Raw genomic sequence first — 17096 nt, forward strand, 5'->3', positions numbered from 1 at the left:
TAACGGTGTGGGTCCTGCCACTGTGTGCTCCGACTCTCAAACCCAGTCTCTGGAAAACTCTAGCCACAGCAGGCCTGACTCTGCTGACAACTCCAACTATTTTGCAAGGACATTAAAGTTTGCACTTCTCAATGTCAGATCCCTTACTAATAAAACCTCCATTATTAATGATCTCATAACATCACATAGGCTTGATTGTATTCTCCTTACTGAGACTTGGCTCAATGAAACTGGTAGCAAGGAACTGATTGAAGCTTCTCTATCTGAATTCTCATTTTCACATTTCACCAGGTCAAATAAAAAGGGTGGTCTGCTGCCATTTTTTCAGATATTTTATCATGTAAAAGCGTCTTATTTGGTTCTCACTCTACTTTTGAGTATTTAGCCCTGGTAATGAAATCTGCATATCCCTGTCTAGTACTCACAGTTTACCGCCCTCCAAGGCTTAAAAAGACTTTATATCTGAATTTGGTAAACTGATAACACCACAGACCATTTCGCCAACTAGTTTGCTGACTTGTTATCAACGTTTGATTTCACACAGCACACTGCCTACTCATAATCAGGGTCACACTCTTGACCTGGTCATTTCCAAGGGCCTTGATATAACCCTAAACTGCACTCTAGATGTTGGGATTTCAGATAATTTTTGTATTTTTTCAGTGTTGCTTGGGTGACCAAACATGTACCTGGTCTAAAATCAGTTAAAAGGTGCTCCATCAGACACATCTGATAAGTTTATCATTAGATATACTAACTCTGCTAGGAGTACCTGGTCACATTCTGATTTTAATTCTGATTTTACTTCTGTTTTTAATTTGTCCTCATTGTCTTTGTGTGACAATTTAGTTAATGATTTTAATCTTTCAGTGACACACATTTTTGATGATATTGCACCTGTAAAAACCAAGATAATTTCTGGTAAATCAAAAGTATCTTGGAGGAGTGTTGAAAGAGTGAAGGCACTAAAAAGAACCTGCCGTAAATCTGAGGACAAATGGCGTAAGACCAAATTGCAGGCTGATTATATTCTCTAAAAAGACTTGCTCAGTAAATATAACAAAGAAATGAAAGCATCTAGACAGCATTACTTTTCTCAAATTATTAGCGAAAATCTCAATAACTCTAAGTTTCTGTTCAGCACAATTGATAAATTGGTCAATCCCTTCAGACCAATACCCACTGAACTCCTCTTCACAAAAATGCAATGAATTTGCCTCATATTTTAAATCCAAGATTATTAACATTTGAAACAAAATCATGGCTTCTTCTGTTGGTGCAAGTGACTTCCCCTCTTCCACTCAGTGCCATACTGCTATTACCCTCTCCAACTTCGCTCCCATTCAAAGTTATGAGCTGCAAGAAGTAGTACAACAGTTAAGCTCTGCTACATGTGCTCTTGACCCAATGCCCACCAAGTTGTTTAAAAGTGTTGTCAATGTACAGATGTATCTGTCATAACAATTACTTTGATGTTTACCAGTCTGGTTTTAGAGTTAACCACAGTACAGAAACTGCCCTGGTCAGAGTTGTGAATGATATTAAAATTAGCTCTGACAACCACAAACTTACTGTTCTAGTACTTCTCGACCTCAGTGCAGCCTTTAATACGGTTGACCATGTAATTCTTTTTAAGTGCCTTGAACACTGTTAAGGCCTTAGAGGCACTGTTCTTAACTGGCTTTCTTCTTACCTTACTGGTAGATCTTTTTCTGTTTCTGTAGGTAACTCTGAATCAGATGAAGTCAACATTCCATATGGGGTCAATTCTTGGCCCTCTACTGTTTAATTTGTATATGCTCCCACTTGGGTCCATCATTCAACAATACAACATATATCAATCCTATGCTGACGACACACAGTTATACATATCTGTTTCTGCCAACCACCTTAACCCAGTGAATGATCTCATCCAGTGCATTACTGAGGTTAAATATCGGATGGCCAAGAATTTCTTGCAGCTAAATGAAGACAAAACTGAGATTCTTTTAGCAGGTTCGAAGGCTTTGAGGCACCAGATTCACTCTTTGTTAACTCCCCTGTCGGTAAAACCCTGTGAGCATGTCAAATTCTTGGGTGTGATTTTGGATGCTGATCTTAACTTTCAGAGGCACATTTCCAATGTCTCTAAGACTGCTTTTTATCATCTTAGAAATATATCCAAAGTTAGATCTTTCCTGTCACAATCAGATTCTGAAAAGTTGGTTCATGCATTCATTTCCAGTCGACTAGACTATTGTAATGGAGTCTTTGCTGGACTGGCAAAGCAATTGCTTAATAAACTCCAACTTATTCAGAATGCTGCAGCCAGAGTATTAACCAAAACCAAAATGTGTGAACACATCACTGTTTTAATTTCTCTTCACTGGCTCCCAGTAAAGCAAAGAATTGATTTTAAAATGCTTCTTATTGTTTTTAAAGCTATGAACGGCCTAGCTCCCTCCTACATTGTTGACATGCTCTCTGAATGCACACCAGACAGACCCTTGAGATCATCAAGTAAAGGTCTCCTCACTATACCAAGAATAAACACTAAATCAGCTCATGGTGCCTTCAGTCATTATGGCCCTACTCTCTGGAATTCTCTTATACACGAACTCAGGTCTGTTACAACAGTGTCTTCTTTTAAAAGCAGACTGAAAACATCTTTTTTTGCGAGCTTTTAGTTAGGTTAATGGGTAAAACCTTCTTTTTAGAAACAGTATTATTATTATTTCTTTTAACAATGATAATAATACCTTCTTACCCTACTCTCTTATTGTAATACCTTCTCACCTTCTAATTTTATATGCAGAATGATATGTTTTTAAATATGTAACATCTTATTTTATATTTTATCTTATTTGTTTTATATATGTAATGTTAATGTAATGTTATATATTTTTGTCATGTATGATCTTTACTTGTTTTCTAAGCACATTGAGTTTACGCCTGTCGTATGAAATGTGCTATATAAATAAATTTGACTTGACTTGAAACTACAAACAAGCAAAAGACAGTTCGAAACCCACCCAAACAGTTAAATATTCAACTTAATAAATTACATATTTCAAACCACCACTTTAGTCAAGAATAGTATGAATACCATCAAGTTGTCCATTTCTAGTCACAAGCATTCTCTTTTTTCCCAATTGTTTGAATTTAAATCATTGTTACCATCGCCCCTTAAATACAACCAGATATACATATAGATCTAACTTCACACCTGTATGACTCATCTGTCATAATGTTCACTGTGCAGTCAGTCTTGTGTTTTGTAATCATTTGGCGTGGTTTCTTAATCCTCACCAAATAAATTTGAGATATATAGTCCAGACTGGTCTTAAATATATGATAAATTAAAACAATGAACTTGGCAGTAGCAAAGACATTACGGTGTGCTCCAACAAATTTAATTTATATTGTGTGGTTTCGATGATTTAAGAAGCTTTATTTATCAATCACTTCCAGTGTAGTTTACGTAGATCTACAGTATTTACTGTGTGTGTTAACTGCAGTGATAAATACTACCGTATTCAACAACAGTGTGGACACAAAGGATTCTGTACATTTTAATAAGTGCTATTATCTTGATAAAGAAAACATGCTAGAAAAACAAGATACCGTCTTACCTACACATCTAAGTCTTAATGTGAGAAGTTGACAGTTATGTGGCTGTTGGTTCTTTTCAGAGTTTGAAATTGCCTGCCAGTGTCATGTTTGTGAAGATTAGTACAATTATTTTTGCATAAGTCCTATAGAGACATGAATTGCATAGTGCTGACAGTCCATTGCAATAAGATGCAACAAAGATTTACACTTATCCATATTGAACCTAGCCAAGTAATTGCTTTTTTCTATATTGCAATGTGACATAACCCACTTTGATTATATGGCTCATAATCAAGCAGTTACAGTACACTTTACATGTAATAAGTGAAATCAGGGCTCGGCTAGAGTGGTTGTTTTGACATTTCTCAGATTTTCCAGGGCGTCATTTTCTGATTGGTTGGAACGGAAGGCTAGGCTTCATTTTTACAACAAACAACTGCAGACTTATGAAAATCTCTGTATTACTGAAGAACTCTCATAGTAGTTTATGAATTATTTTTCACTTTTAGTGTAAAGAAATCTTACAATCTGTCATGACCCCCAGGCACAGGTGCCAGAATGGTTTCTTGAGGAATGAACAATTAAAAGGCACCTTTATAATACGTAATGAGTCCAAGATTTATCTTGGGATTCAAAAATACTTCAAAACCAATACAAAAAAAGCGTATTAACTTAAATGCAGCAAATGTCTAGATGTATAAATGTGGGGAATTTAACAGTCATTTGTGAAGTGTCTCTGATTTTCTCCTCTCGACTGATGGCCACCGAATGTTTTGATATCTTGAGGGTTTAAAGGCCTATTGTGATCACTGACATCCTTTTATCCACTGATTTTCTTGGTCCTCTGCCAGTATTTTTGCTGACTGAATGTAATAATTTGCCACATTGTTATGGAAATGTGATCAGCACTTATTCAACTGGTTGGCAAACTCTAGATTAAATATATTATTGCTGCTAGAATGAAGATACAAAAAAAATCTGTCATAGTGTATTGATGCTTAGGAAAGCTGCATCACTGACACAAAATCATCTGTTTTAGCCGCATTAAGAAATTTTCCCAATTGGCAAAGAATAAGGCACTACAACAACTACAATGTAATATCCTAAAGTCAATTCTAGGTTAACTTCATTATTACCTTTGAAAGTACCCAACAGTAATCTTGCACTTTTAGTTCTTCTTTCATCTTTAAAGAAATTAAAAGAAGAGCTGATTGTAGAGTGGCAGAGGTGGGGCCATTTAATAGCTCACTACCTGGATAGAATGGCATTTAATCATCCTCAGTCATTGTAAAAGTGAAAGGAATATTGGATTAGGTAATTGGCTTTCAACAGCAACCTGAAAGGGCCAACAATTTGTACCATGTTCACCTGGGCTGAATGTTGTTTCCAAATCTGCGGACAGACAGGATCATCATAGCTCATAGCCTTTCCTCTGCGTTGTACTGTATCAATTCTTCAGTTTGGAGTGTGATCACATTTACTTGTAACTGAAGTTTGGCACCACAGAGGAGGTCTGAGTGTGCCCTATGTGTCTGTTAAATGGGCACTGAATGCAAGCCTGCCCATCAAAACAGAAGGTCCAACAGAAGAATAAAATGCCCCTCGGGAAATATGCCAGATCTCAAAGTTGGCCCTTATATGAGATATTGCACTTCCTCCTAGAAGCAGCACATATGTTCCCTGGGGCAGGATGAATGGCTCCGCCTGGGAGAATAGGGGGAGGGGGAGGAGGAGGAAAGATGAGTGTCTCCATCTGTCTGTGGATCTGGGGGGCTCACAGACCGTTACATCTCCCCCTGGAAGAGAAGGGGCTAGGCAGATATCATCGAACACAGACATAGTTTCTCAGTTTCCTGGCCTTGCACTCCATGGCTTCCATGTAGCAGCCAGTGTTTGCCAGCGATCGGATGGACAACAAAACCGCATATGGACATGAAAAACACATATGGCTCAAATGTCTCTATGCCTTTTTCTGTTGGAGAGCTTTCATTACCCTTGGCTTCAGCTGTAGTGCAACTGACAGCAGCTCCAATCGGCAGGTATTTAAACAATACAGTATGAATTTAGTGTATTTTACCCCTCTTTATCATTGCACACCTTTTGGAATTAACATGTAATATAGTAGTGAACTAAAGTACCCTGGTATAATGTGTGTTTATACATGTGTGAATTTGCATGTGTGAACCTAGGGGATTGGCCCTCTCCCTGGCAGACAGTGTCCATCTGGCTGAGGGGTTTGGAGACAGACACTGTCTGTTGAGCACTATAACCCTTATCTTCATGCCATGTCTCAGATGCCCCTACCACTCTCTCTGGTCTCCCGGAAGAGATGTCTGGCATGGATGGGACTAGAAGAGGGAGAGCAAGAGAGGAATGTAAAAAAAAAAAATCAACTCACTGTTGTCAGTTGGCCAAACCAAGCACCACCAAGACACCTATCATCATTTCTATTGGGCAAGGATCCAAATCAATATCTTGTTACTGACAAAGCTAGTAGGGTTTGATCTATGCCGTTGTTCTGTCCTCAGGTTGATCATACATCATCAGTCCTGAGGTGTGAGCGACCACAGTAACACTACTTGTGTAAAGCATGTTGGTTCACTGGGGGGGGCTCATTACAGGTTTTCATCTGACTCAGTTTTGTCCCTGATAGATGAGAGACCTTACAACTATAAAGGGCGTCAGGGCATGCAATGATTTCCTCTTTGGGTCTAGAATAGAGCAGTTTAAGGATGTGAACATATGCACAAGGACAAAGACAATGCAGGTAGAGGTTAAAGCAAGGGCCGCATCAAAAGAATGTAAAACTTTTATACTCAAGTTTGACTGAATTAATTTGTGGCATTTTTAGTTTGTTGCTTTTGCGGCATTGTTGCATCATTGTGGTTATCTATACATTGGATAGTTACACATCACTGTGTAATGCATAATGAGATTTTTTTTTTCTGTAATGAGTGTTAGGGATTACAATATGAGTTTCATTAATAACAGTACAGTTGCTTATCCAAGTAAGGGGCCGTTAGTGAAGTGCTGTTAGCTTGGTACCGTTAGCTTGGCGCTAAGAGGAAGAATAAACCTTTTGGTATTTCCAGAGCTGTCTTATTTACATGCTATTTGTTCTTAGCTGGCTAGCAAGCCGCTGGTAAGGCTACACTCAGTGGGTTTTGTTCAGAGTAGGAGTGCAGTCACCAGGGCTGATGCTAAGCTAGCTGTTGATCATCAGTAAATACCTCCAAACACTGGCTGCTTAATCCACAGTGCCTTGTTTTGTATTTAAACTCAAAGCAATTAGTTTGTGACAGCTACTTCACTATTCCTCATATTACAATTTCATCAAAGTTTTCATCAGTGTAAACTATCTGCACATATACTGATAGTAATCAGCTAGTCTGATTGTCTGCTCCATGCCATGAATGTTTGTGTATTTAATATGTTAAAGTTAACTAGATTAGACAAGAAATGATATTCTCTGCAATGTTTGGTGCTTTGTTGTCGGGTGGCTACACAGCTGGTGCCCGGTCTACATTTTATATTCACATAATTAATGTGTTTCATGTGAGCTGGCCGACTGAACTACAGCAATTTAAAAAAGGAGCACTGTGCTAAGCAGTGTTTGTGTGTGAGGAAATTGCCTCTTGACAAATAAGACTGTCAGGTCAATCCAAATGTCAAATGAAAAGATTCATTTTTAAACTTAAAATCATTATTTTAATATAAAGAGGTTAAGGGCAACATGACAAACCTGACATTTTGTGAAATAATATCACTGTTGTCGCTCTAATTTCTTTGTGCCCAAGTATTATTTGAAACACATCTTAGGCTGTAATGCTAATCTTGTTGTTAATTTATGATCAACCATAATGCCAGGCATACTGACATGCTTTCTCCCTCCTTACAGATGCTTCTCTCTATTTCCTCCAGAATCTTGAACTCAGAAATAGACTTCTTGTCACGGATGATGTGTATTAGGCAGCAGGGGAAGGACCCAAATACAGACTATAGAGGCAGGCAGGGACAGTTCAGTGAGTTTATTGTCAAAAGAGAGATATGAAAGGTCACACGCATGGGTGGCAAGTCCAAACAGTCTAACCAGCAGTTGTATTAAGTCCACAGAGTTGCAGGGATGAGACAAGGAAAAGTCCAGAAAGGCAGGCAAGCAGATACAGATATGGTCCAGGTAACAGGATACAGAAAACAGAAGCTTGAAAGCACTGACAAAAAACATGACAATTACAATATTCTGACAAAGGAAAAAAGGTGATGAGAGAATGAGGTACAGGTGGGGAGATGGGCGGGGAAGCCAGGGTGAGGGAATGATGATGGATTTGCAGTGATTTCAGGGCAGATGGGCGTTGCAGGATCTGGAAAGCAAGTAGAAAAGTCTGACGGTGTCTGGTGGACTGGTGGAGAATGGCAACAAAGGGAGCAGGGAAAGTTGGAATACAGCTGGAGGAAGGGACATAGAGCCAGACTATAACACTTCTGCATGGTTTAATTTATGTTATTCTGTTCTATAAGCAATGAGTCTACCTTATAACAGAGCTGTAATTTTCCAAAGGTCGAGAAAGATGTTAACAGCTGACATTTTTTTCACAGCCCTTACATAACCTTCCTCTCTCCTAGACACACACACACACCATCTTTTTCACTGTCTCACTCTTGTTTCTCTTTCTCTCACCTTCTCTCTCTGTCAGGTGGTCTGAGGGATCAGAAGTTGCCCACAGGGTCCACCCACACATTATCCCCCAGCGATGAGTAAAGTAGCAGCAGAATTCTTGCTGTTTGCGCATAAATGTGAGTGTGTTTATGCGGATGCCCACCTGTGTGAACCTTTGGCTGGGATAGGATAAAAATAACAGTGCTAGACACCATACTGTATATGACACTCAGTGGCACACTATGTTCTGTCTTTCCCATTTCCAATGTATCTTATACTGAAGTTAATAAAACAGCAACTGAGTCGGGCTTACATTTTTAAACACAGTGAGAGTGAAAGGAGAGATGGGATGAAGGACAGACGGAAAGTATTAGAGTGGATACTTGATGACTCAGGAAATAATAGAGTTGTCATCTCCTTCCTTTCGAATCACACATTTCATCTGAGCTGCGTGTTAGACGTGATCCCTCGGCCCTGAGTGCGACAGAACTCATAAACCTCAGGCATCTTCGTACATGCAATTTGGACAACGTTATTCTGAAGAACACATTGTGCAGCTGCAGTGTCAGTCGGCAAGAACTGAGGGCATGAGCATCAAGAGCACACCGTTATTAATAACTCATATGCACAAGCGTGGTGTTATTGAGTTGTGCCTCGTACAAACACTGAATGTCGCTCGCTTTAAACAGATGAGAGGAGGGAGACAATGATTGTGGCCCATTATACAGAACCTTATCTCTGTGAATGATGCTGAGTATGGCTTCAGTGTCTCAGGTTTGTCCTCTAAAATTGCTTTGCGTAATGAGGGATTGTATTAGTAATGGTGGAGATTTTCATCTAATGAATACACAAGGATTGTTAATAGATTATAGTGAAGTACTTGTTTGGCCAGCATTGACTGTTTAGTTTATTCAGTCGTTGGGAAACACACACACAAAGGGAGGTTTTTGAATATCAGTGTCATGCTGAAGTATATATTATATCCCTGTGTGTTGACTGCTGTATAGATCAAGTGAGCGGAAAACTCTGCAGTGGAAAACTTCTGGAGGCTAAAGTCTATAGAAACAGAATCCTCATTTAATGAATATAGCCCAAAAATCTCAGATGAAGCCTAACATAAAGCTTTTTCATGGGTTTTTAATGCAGTAGACCTCTAAAGTCGAGGTTCTTTTGAAAAGATGATTGTTAGGATACGAGTCAACATGGCAACCCTATCTCCTAGAAATGATTTTGAAGTGAATTTAAAACATAGTTACTTAGAAATGAGTTTCTATACCACAAATTTGTCTTGCCAGTTACGTTTTCACTCTCACTCAGTCTTCCCTCTTTTTGTTACTGTACTTTCACTGCAACAGGGAAACACTGATATAACTAACTCAGACTGCTGAAGCCTCATATAAGCTTCAGATACATTTTTAAATACATTTTTGCACAAAATGTGTGGAGACACTGTGAATTTTGCCCCCCATCACTTACATTAAAAATGCATTTAAACTGAGAACTTTTGATAGCCAGTATGAACAGGAGGAACCTCTTTCAGTTTTCATCTGGACACCTGACTGTTGTTTTAAGAGACTTGAAAAATTGTGAACCTGTCCTTTAAGTGCTGCTGGGATTACATTTAGTGGTAATGGAATAGGTATTCACTCAATACTGTTTAGGTGTTGGTTCAATAATAGTGATGTTCACGTTGGGGTGTCGGCCAGAACACACAAAACATACAGCTATAGTTAACACAACAGCACAGTATTGCAACCATCTTGGCTTATGGGTTTAGAGTTAAATGATGTTGTGGTCTAACAAGAACAAATACAAAGTGCCAAAATATAATAAGAATCAAGCAACCAAACATACAAAACATAAATGGCTTATTACCAGAATTACAAATAAATTCTCCCATGATATGGCTACTAATGCACACATGCTTTATATGCTTAATCAGCATCACAGTAAAGTTATATTAAACCAGTTTCAAAATGCAATAAATAAATTATACTAGTAGCTCCTTTAGGTTGCAAGGCGCACAGACCTCCATCCTATTGCCATAATTACCACAACACCAATAATGTCAACGGTTTTAATGGATAGGAGCAGCTAAACTAGCATTAGCATAAACAAATTATATGGGGAGTATATTATCTCAGTGGATATGGGGGAAGCTAACAGCATTGGTAAAATAAACAGTCCTTCAGAATTGTTTCTACTAACAGTTTGTCAGAGTCGCACACAATTGAAGTAAAGTCTACTTTGCTCCATATTCTGCTGGAATGTGTCTTGCTTTGCTACAACAGGGCAACTGCATCACAACCAACAACCTTTCCAGCAGTTTGAACGAAGTGTTACGCTCTTGTACTGCACATAGCCTAATTTATAGGGAGGATGTCGGGTTAGACAGCGGGCATTCAAGTCCAGGACTTTGACACTGGAGACTAGTGATTTTTTTTTTAAAGAAAAAAAGTCACAATTCTCTGATTCCAGTTTCTCAAATGTGAATATTTTCTATGATAGTAAACTGAATATCTTTGGGTTGTGGGCTGTTGTTGGGACAAAAGACGACATTTGAGGATGTCATCTTGGGCTTTGGGAAAGACTGATCAACATTTTTCAATATTGTCTGACATTTTATGGACCAAACAATAAATTGATTAATTGAGAAAATAATCGACAGATTAATCGATATGAAAATAATTGTTAGTTGCAGCCCTACGACAAAGGTTAGGTTTATGTAACAAAAGCACAAACAGGAGTAAGGTTAGGAAAAGATAGCAGTTTTGATTAAATGTTAGTAAAGTCTTCGTGTTTCAAGTCACTATTGACTTTTTCCAATATTAAACCAAGGCCATGATCTTACCTTAACCAAGTGTTGTGACTGCCAAAACACAATGATAACATTGTTAAAAGGGCCATATTATACCCCTTTTCCACAAGTTAACACAGTTCCCTGCGGTCTTAATAAAATCTGTCTGACATGCTTTGGTCAAAATACCACAAGGATCACGCACCATTACAACCTGTCTAAAAAGCTGGTTTGAGTCTGGCTCTGCTCCCTCTCTCGCAGAGCTCGCCAAGGCTCAGCAGCCGTCTGTTGGCAATTAGCGGCTCACCCTCAACTTAGCCTAGCCTTAGCCTAGCTTTGCCCCATGTGACGTAAGAATCTGCAGCAAATCTGAAGGGCTTGTTGAATCACATAGGTACAGAGCAAGCCAGCCCACACTGGGTTGTCTTATTTCACAGCTTGTATGTTAGCAGGCACATCAGAGATCCAGATACATACTCACAAGCACTGAAAAGGTGAGTTTTTCATAATATGGCCCCTTTAATCACGCTTCAGTTGCTATGAATAGATATTGTTTTGCAATGTGGTTTCCTCATTGTGGTGATACAAAACATTGTTGGGGCAGCATCAGGTATTTGATAATTTGCAAATTATATACAAGACAGGGTTGAACATGAACTGTAATATACTGTATCTCCAATGTAGAGCTGCAATGCAGTATAGATGCCCTGCCTCCTTATTCTATCGCAATTAATTATTAGTGGATCTGGGTCCTTTGGGCAAACAACACTATCAATACTGCATCTACTTGCTGCGATCAATGAACAAGTTATTTAGGGAATTGGCCACCCCCTCCTTATGCACTAGCTCATTTGTGCTCACACATTCTTATGTTAAGTTTCTCTTCTTTGCAGTTGCTTCAGATGTACCTGATAAAAATACACCCACACCACTTTTTATTCTAACTCTTTATAGATTGTGACCTTACTAGTTCATACAAAAGCCCCCCTCCTTGTCTCCATTGCAATGAGCAGTCCATTAGCAAATGCCAATAAGCCCTCTGTAGCGTGACAGCATGTTCTCAAACAAATTAGAGCCCTAAAGACAACGGCAATATTATTATTTTCAATCCTCCATCATGTGTTCATTAATCTTCATTTGGACTTGATGAGTGTGGCAATCAAATGAAATTATATCCCTGTTTTGGCCTCTTGTGGATACCCCCTCTCACAAACTCCTATCTAATGCATTCCCGCAAGCTATTGGAATACAACAAAATTTCCAAATGACTTTAGATTAATTTTGCCTGATTAGCTGCTAAATATATCATCAAGCTCCTTCAAAGTCATTAACAGCGTCAACAACGACTGCAGAGGCAAACACATCACAGATGAAATGCACTATCAAGCACGAGCGGAATCGAGACCTTCAAATATTGAAAGATAAACATCATACAGCAGCCTTTGTTTGATTATGCAAACATGCCAAATCTCTTGTGCTCTATGTGAGATCTGAGATCTCGGCTGGTAATTAGAAGGTGTGTGTTCAGGGCCTGGCTCCATTGCTTTAAATCACTGTAATTGCTCGTGATCTCCTCTTAAAACATCACTATTCATTCCCCCATAATTACCGGCACATCTGCGGGAGCACACGTGCCTCTGACATCACTGTGCAGTCTGCATGGCCAGTTTGCTGGTGTCTGTTGGTGGCCTGCCCAATGGAGTGAGGACAGAAGACATTATAACTTAAAAGACCTACATTTCTGTTCCTCTTAGCCTCCCCATGTCTCTCTACATTACTGATCAGCAGTGGAATTACCTTTTCAAAATATCCAACTAGGCATCCTGCTGCTTTGTATCTGCAGGCAAATTTCAAAGCACTATTTTATTATAGAAAATGTGACAAACTACGTAGAGAGGTAACGGCAACACGTCTCTGCTTCATTGTGGTCTTTGATGAGACTCAGCAATAGGTTCTTTGAATATTTTGGAATATTTCCTGGTTATTGTCAGCCACTAGAGAGAGAAACTAGGGTATGGGCAATGTGTACAGTCATACCCATGGGTCTTCACTTTATAGGATGAAATATTAAATACTATAAAATGGAGAGACTTTTGTATCAGTTGCATAGTTTTCCCCTTTCCTTTCCATAATCCCCGTTGTTGTGATTCATTTTTCTGCTTTCACAACAGCCCATTCATTTTATTTACAGTTTCAAAAACTGCTTCCAGTCTTGAAAAAAGGCCTGCACTGGATAATCCATTACAGCAAATATCTTTTTTCCATAGTGCCAAAGTTGAGTGTTTCATAACAGTGTTTATGTTCATACTAACAGTTTTTTTGGACCAAATATTATTTCTGTCTCTGTAAACATAAATAGGCAACAAAACCTTTTACCTCTTGCGAACCCTGAAATCCTCAGTGACTGCATTACACTCTGATCACTTTCAATCAAGTCATCACCATGAAATAATACCTGAAGCCTGTCACCTTACCAACTGTACGTAATATCTTATTCATGTCTTTTATTTCATGTGTTTGTTAGTTGAGACATCATTCAGCCTGTCACGCTATGTTTGACACTGTGAAGTTTGTAATTTAAAAATGTCAAAAAATCAGTGAATGGTAAAACATTGAATATATAATATAAAGCAGATGCAGGCAGTAAATAGGCTGTTACTTTAAATCACTGTAATCCCCTTTAAGGCTGGCCTGCTGCCATGCTATTGATTTAAATAGCGCATAGAGTATTATGCAGAACATCTGTCTTTTATCGTGGTCTCACCTTGACACTTGGCTGGACATTTACATCCGTTCTGCCAAGTCATTGTTGACAAACTTGGGCACAGTAGAGAGAGAGAGACAATCATGAGGAAACTTTGAGGTAGCGCCCATGTGGGCCCAGGGCAGCAAAAATCACGTGTGACCCAATTCTCAGCTGTCCTAGATATAAACACTTGGCTTCCAGTAGATTACTGTCCTCCTCAGCTCATGATCAAAGACAGCCAGAAACAAACGACTGCAGCGCAAGAGATGGAAAGACACTGAGGAAATGTCGAATGAAGAAGAGAATGTGTAAGAAAGAAAGGATTTGGAGAAAGAAAAACACGTAAGAGTTGGGTGACAGAGGCATATACATGGGCAGGGGAAGATAACATGACATGTAATCAGAACTTTATACACAGTATCACCTGCTGAAGGTTATTTTAACTTGTGACATCAATATTGAAGTAGGGGGATCGACATAAATACAACAAATTATATTTAAAATATACATAAAATCACAAATACATGTACAGCATATGATTATTATTATCTGTCTCTCACCAAAAAACATATTATTTGTACTGATAGTAATACCACTAAGATATTCAGAACTTCTTCAACTTTAACCAAGATAAAAAAAATGCTAAACATGCTATAAGTTCCGTAACTTTAAAGACATTATGTGTATAATTTGAATTTTTTAATCTGGTTCTCTCAAGTGTTAGCATCACAACACTACTGTCTGACTGGTAGATGATGCTAGATGCTATCCTTCATCCTCATGGATGTATAAAGAGAACTGGATACAGTGTCTGGGGCAGGGCCCCATTCATTCCTGTAAAAGTCGCTCAGTGGCGCATGAAGCCAAAAAAGCCACTTCCTGAAAACACACTGCGCACGAGCATGCTCACTACAGACTTCCACCGGCCAAGACCATTAACTTCCAGTTTAGTCCTCTTGCTATGTGTGGCTCTTCTAGACTTTCAAAATGTGATCGGACCAAATTAACCAAATTCTGATAGTGAAATGAGTCATTTTGCAGGGGTTTTGATGCTCAAAAAAATGTATCTGCTGATTTACAGACATCTCTTTCACAATGTAAGTCTATGGGAGAAAAAGTCTTTTGGGCTCAATAGCATCACAAGACATTGTAATTACATGGTTTGGCCACTATGTCAAATTGGCTTCAAAGCCCAGCGCTATTCCTAGGGGCTTACCCATCTCCCTGCTACCTCCACATACACAACCCTTGGCTGAAAGCAACACAAGAAGAATACCTATTTTCACCTTTGTCACATTGTTTCTATGAATAAAAACATAAGCATGTGCAATATTCCAAAATATGTTTTAATCATACAAATTCTAAATATTGGCTTTAATTGTTTATCTTTGCTGTATTAATTTAGATAATAAAAATAGTGCTTAGTCACTAGCTAGCAACCACTGACCTTGTCTGTGGGAATGTGCCTGTGTGTTTGTGTTCAGTTCAGCTTCTAACTGAACTCAGAACTCATCAGAAACTCTGGTTCTTTCTGTTATTTCTCCCTAGTCTCTCTCCTTTTCCCTGTTGTCTCTGTACGTTTATGAAGCAGATTCATAAAACTCTTGGATATGTGTCTTTGCAATTTTCTTTGCGATGCCATGGGCAAATTCTCCCCTACTCATGTATTTCCATTGACTTTTTATGCAGTCGAACCACCTCTAAAATTTGCTCTGAATTCTGTCTGAACACACAGTAACATTCTTTTTAATTTGTTTGCATAGAGTTTTGTTGCATACAGTAGTATGGCATAGTTAGGTAGTATAAAAAGAGCCATAGTGATGCCCGGTGCTAGCTACAGTTATGGATTGGTTTTGTAACTTATTAGACTGAAAAATATACTCAACACACTCCTCAAACAGAAAGCCAGAGCTGTTGGTTGGGTGGGAAACAAATCATTCCTATTTTGAAAATACAGAAATACACAGGTTGAAAAATAATTATTTTTCTCCACACAGTCAAGTGCAAGTAAAAGTACATATTTTGTATTTAAACACACTGAAATGTATCAGAAGTATTGTTTATCCCTGGTAAAACACCACTTTTCCTTCCTATGGCTGTGTTTCCAGTATCAGCATTATTCATGTTATTAGCGTAGTGATTTATTAAAGCTGGTGTAACAGTGGGTGGCCGCCATGAGGTGAAACCTCTTAAGAAGTGGAAGTAGAAGCAGATCTTGCAGTGTCATTGTTTAGTCAAAAAACTCTTTCCGTCAGCCTTCATCTCACCTTCTCTTTATCAGTGCTCCAACCTTTTTATTTTCATATTTTGGCTCTTAAAAATCTCTGGCATTTCCATTAAGTTCTTTTTTTTGCGTGCAAATTAAAAAATGTGCTGTAAAACCAGTGTATTGAAACTGTTGATTATACTTTGTATACCATAAGAATTAACAATCAAAACCCACAACAGTTAGTCTTGGTACAACATCTGAAAGAAGAAGGGAAAACCTGGAGCCTTGGTAAGGCCTATTAGCCCATCTACATTCACTCTCTGTCACAACCTGTATGGCTGTAGGATTAACCAGGGGCGACGTGCAGCGGAGCATTCATGTCCTGTCCTTGTCTCTCTGTTTCCCAAGCTCCATCACTCAGGCTCATGCGGAGGCAATATTAATCATCATAACTTCCCTCAATGCACAAACTGCAGTAATGAAAATAAAACACACTCTCATGCTTATTCACAAGAGTAAAATCTATCATTAACTGTTGCTCAGTTATTTACGTGATATACGTGATAATCAGCGCGGCATTCTCTGGGGCTTTGCAATAAAAAATGAACTTTCTATCTTTGTGGATTTTAAAATGTTTTTGTTTTTAAGGATAAGTTCATAATTCTTCAAGTCTTTGTTAAAACAACAGTCAGGTGTCCATATGAACACTGAAAGAGATTCATTCCTCCTGTTCATACTAACTATTAAAAGATCCCCTTCAAATGTGCTCTCAATGTAAGTGATGGAGCCTAAATCTACAGTGTGTTCACACAGTAATTTTGTGTAAAAATACATTTAAAAGTAGCTTAAATGAGGCTTCAGCAGTCTGAGTTAGCCATATCAAGTAGATATCTGCCATTTACATTACATTACATTTACAGTCTTTTTAGCATAAAATTCCCTCTTTGTGTTTCTTCGGACAGTGTTTTCCTGTTGAGCTGAGGTGGAAGTATAGTAACAAAAAGAGGGACTTTGGCACTAAAAAGACTAACGTTGAAAGATGTCTACTTGATTTGATTAATTTGGACGGCTGAAGCTTCATATTAGCTTCAGATAA

At 38.5% G+C, this 17096-nt stretch overlaps 1 protein-coding gene across 6 annotated transcripts in view; it reads left to right on the top strand.

The window, feature by feature from the left end:
* The window catches only part of il1rapl1a (interleukin 1 receptor accessory protein-like 1a), a 279575-nt gene that overhangs the window by 23377 nt on the left and 239102 nt on the right, over positions 1–17096 (top strand). Inside the window, exon 4 of one of the 6 annotated variants that reach the window (XR_006405902.1) lies at positions 8286–8551. The exons of the other annotated variants lie outside the window; for them this stretch is intronic. The gene's annotated coding sequence lies outside the window, so the exon portion shown is untranslated. Of the gene's footprint in view, positions 1–8285; positions 8552–17096 lie in introns of those variants that run through there. 6 annotated transcript variants of the gene reach the window in all.

Source organism: Thunnus albacares, chromosome 11, assembly GCF_914725855.1.
Source record: "Thunnus albacares chromosome 11, fThuAlb1.1, whole genome shotgun sequence".
Classification (NCBI taxonomy): domain Eukaryota; kingdom Metazoa; phylum Chordata; class Actinopteri; order Scombriformes; family Scombridae; genus Thunnus; species Thunnus albacares.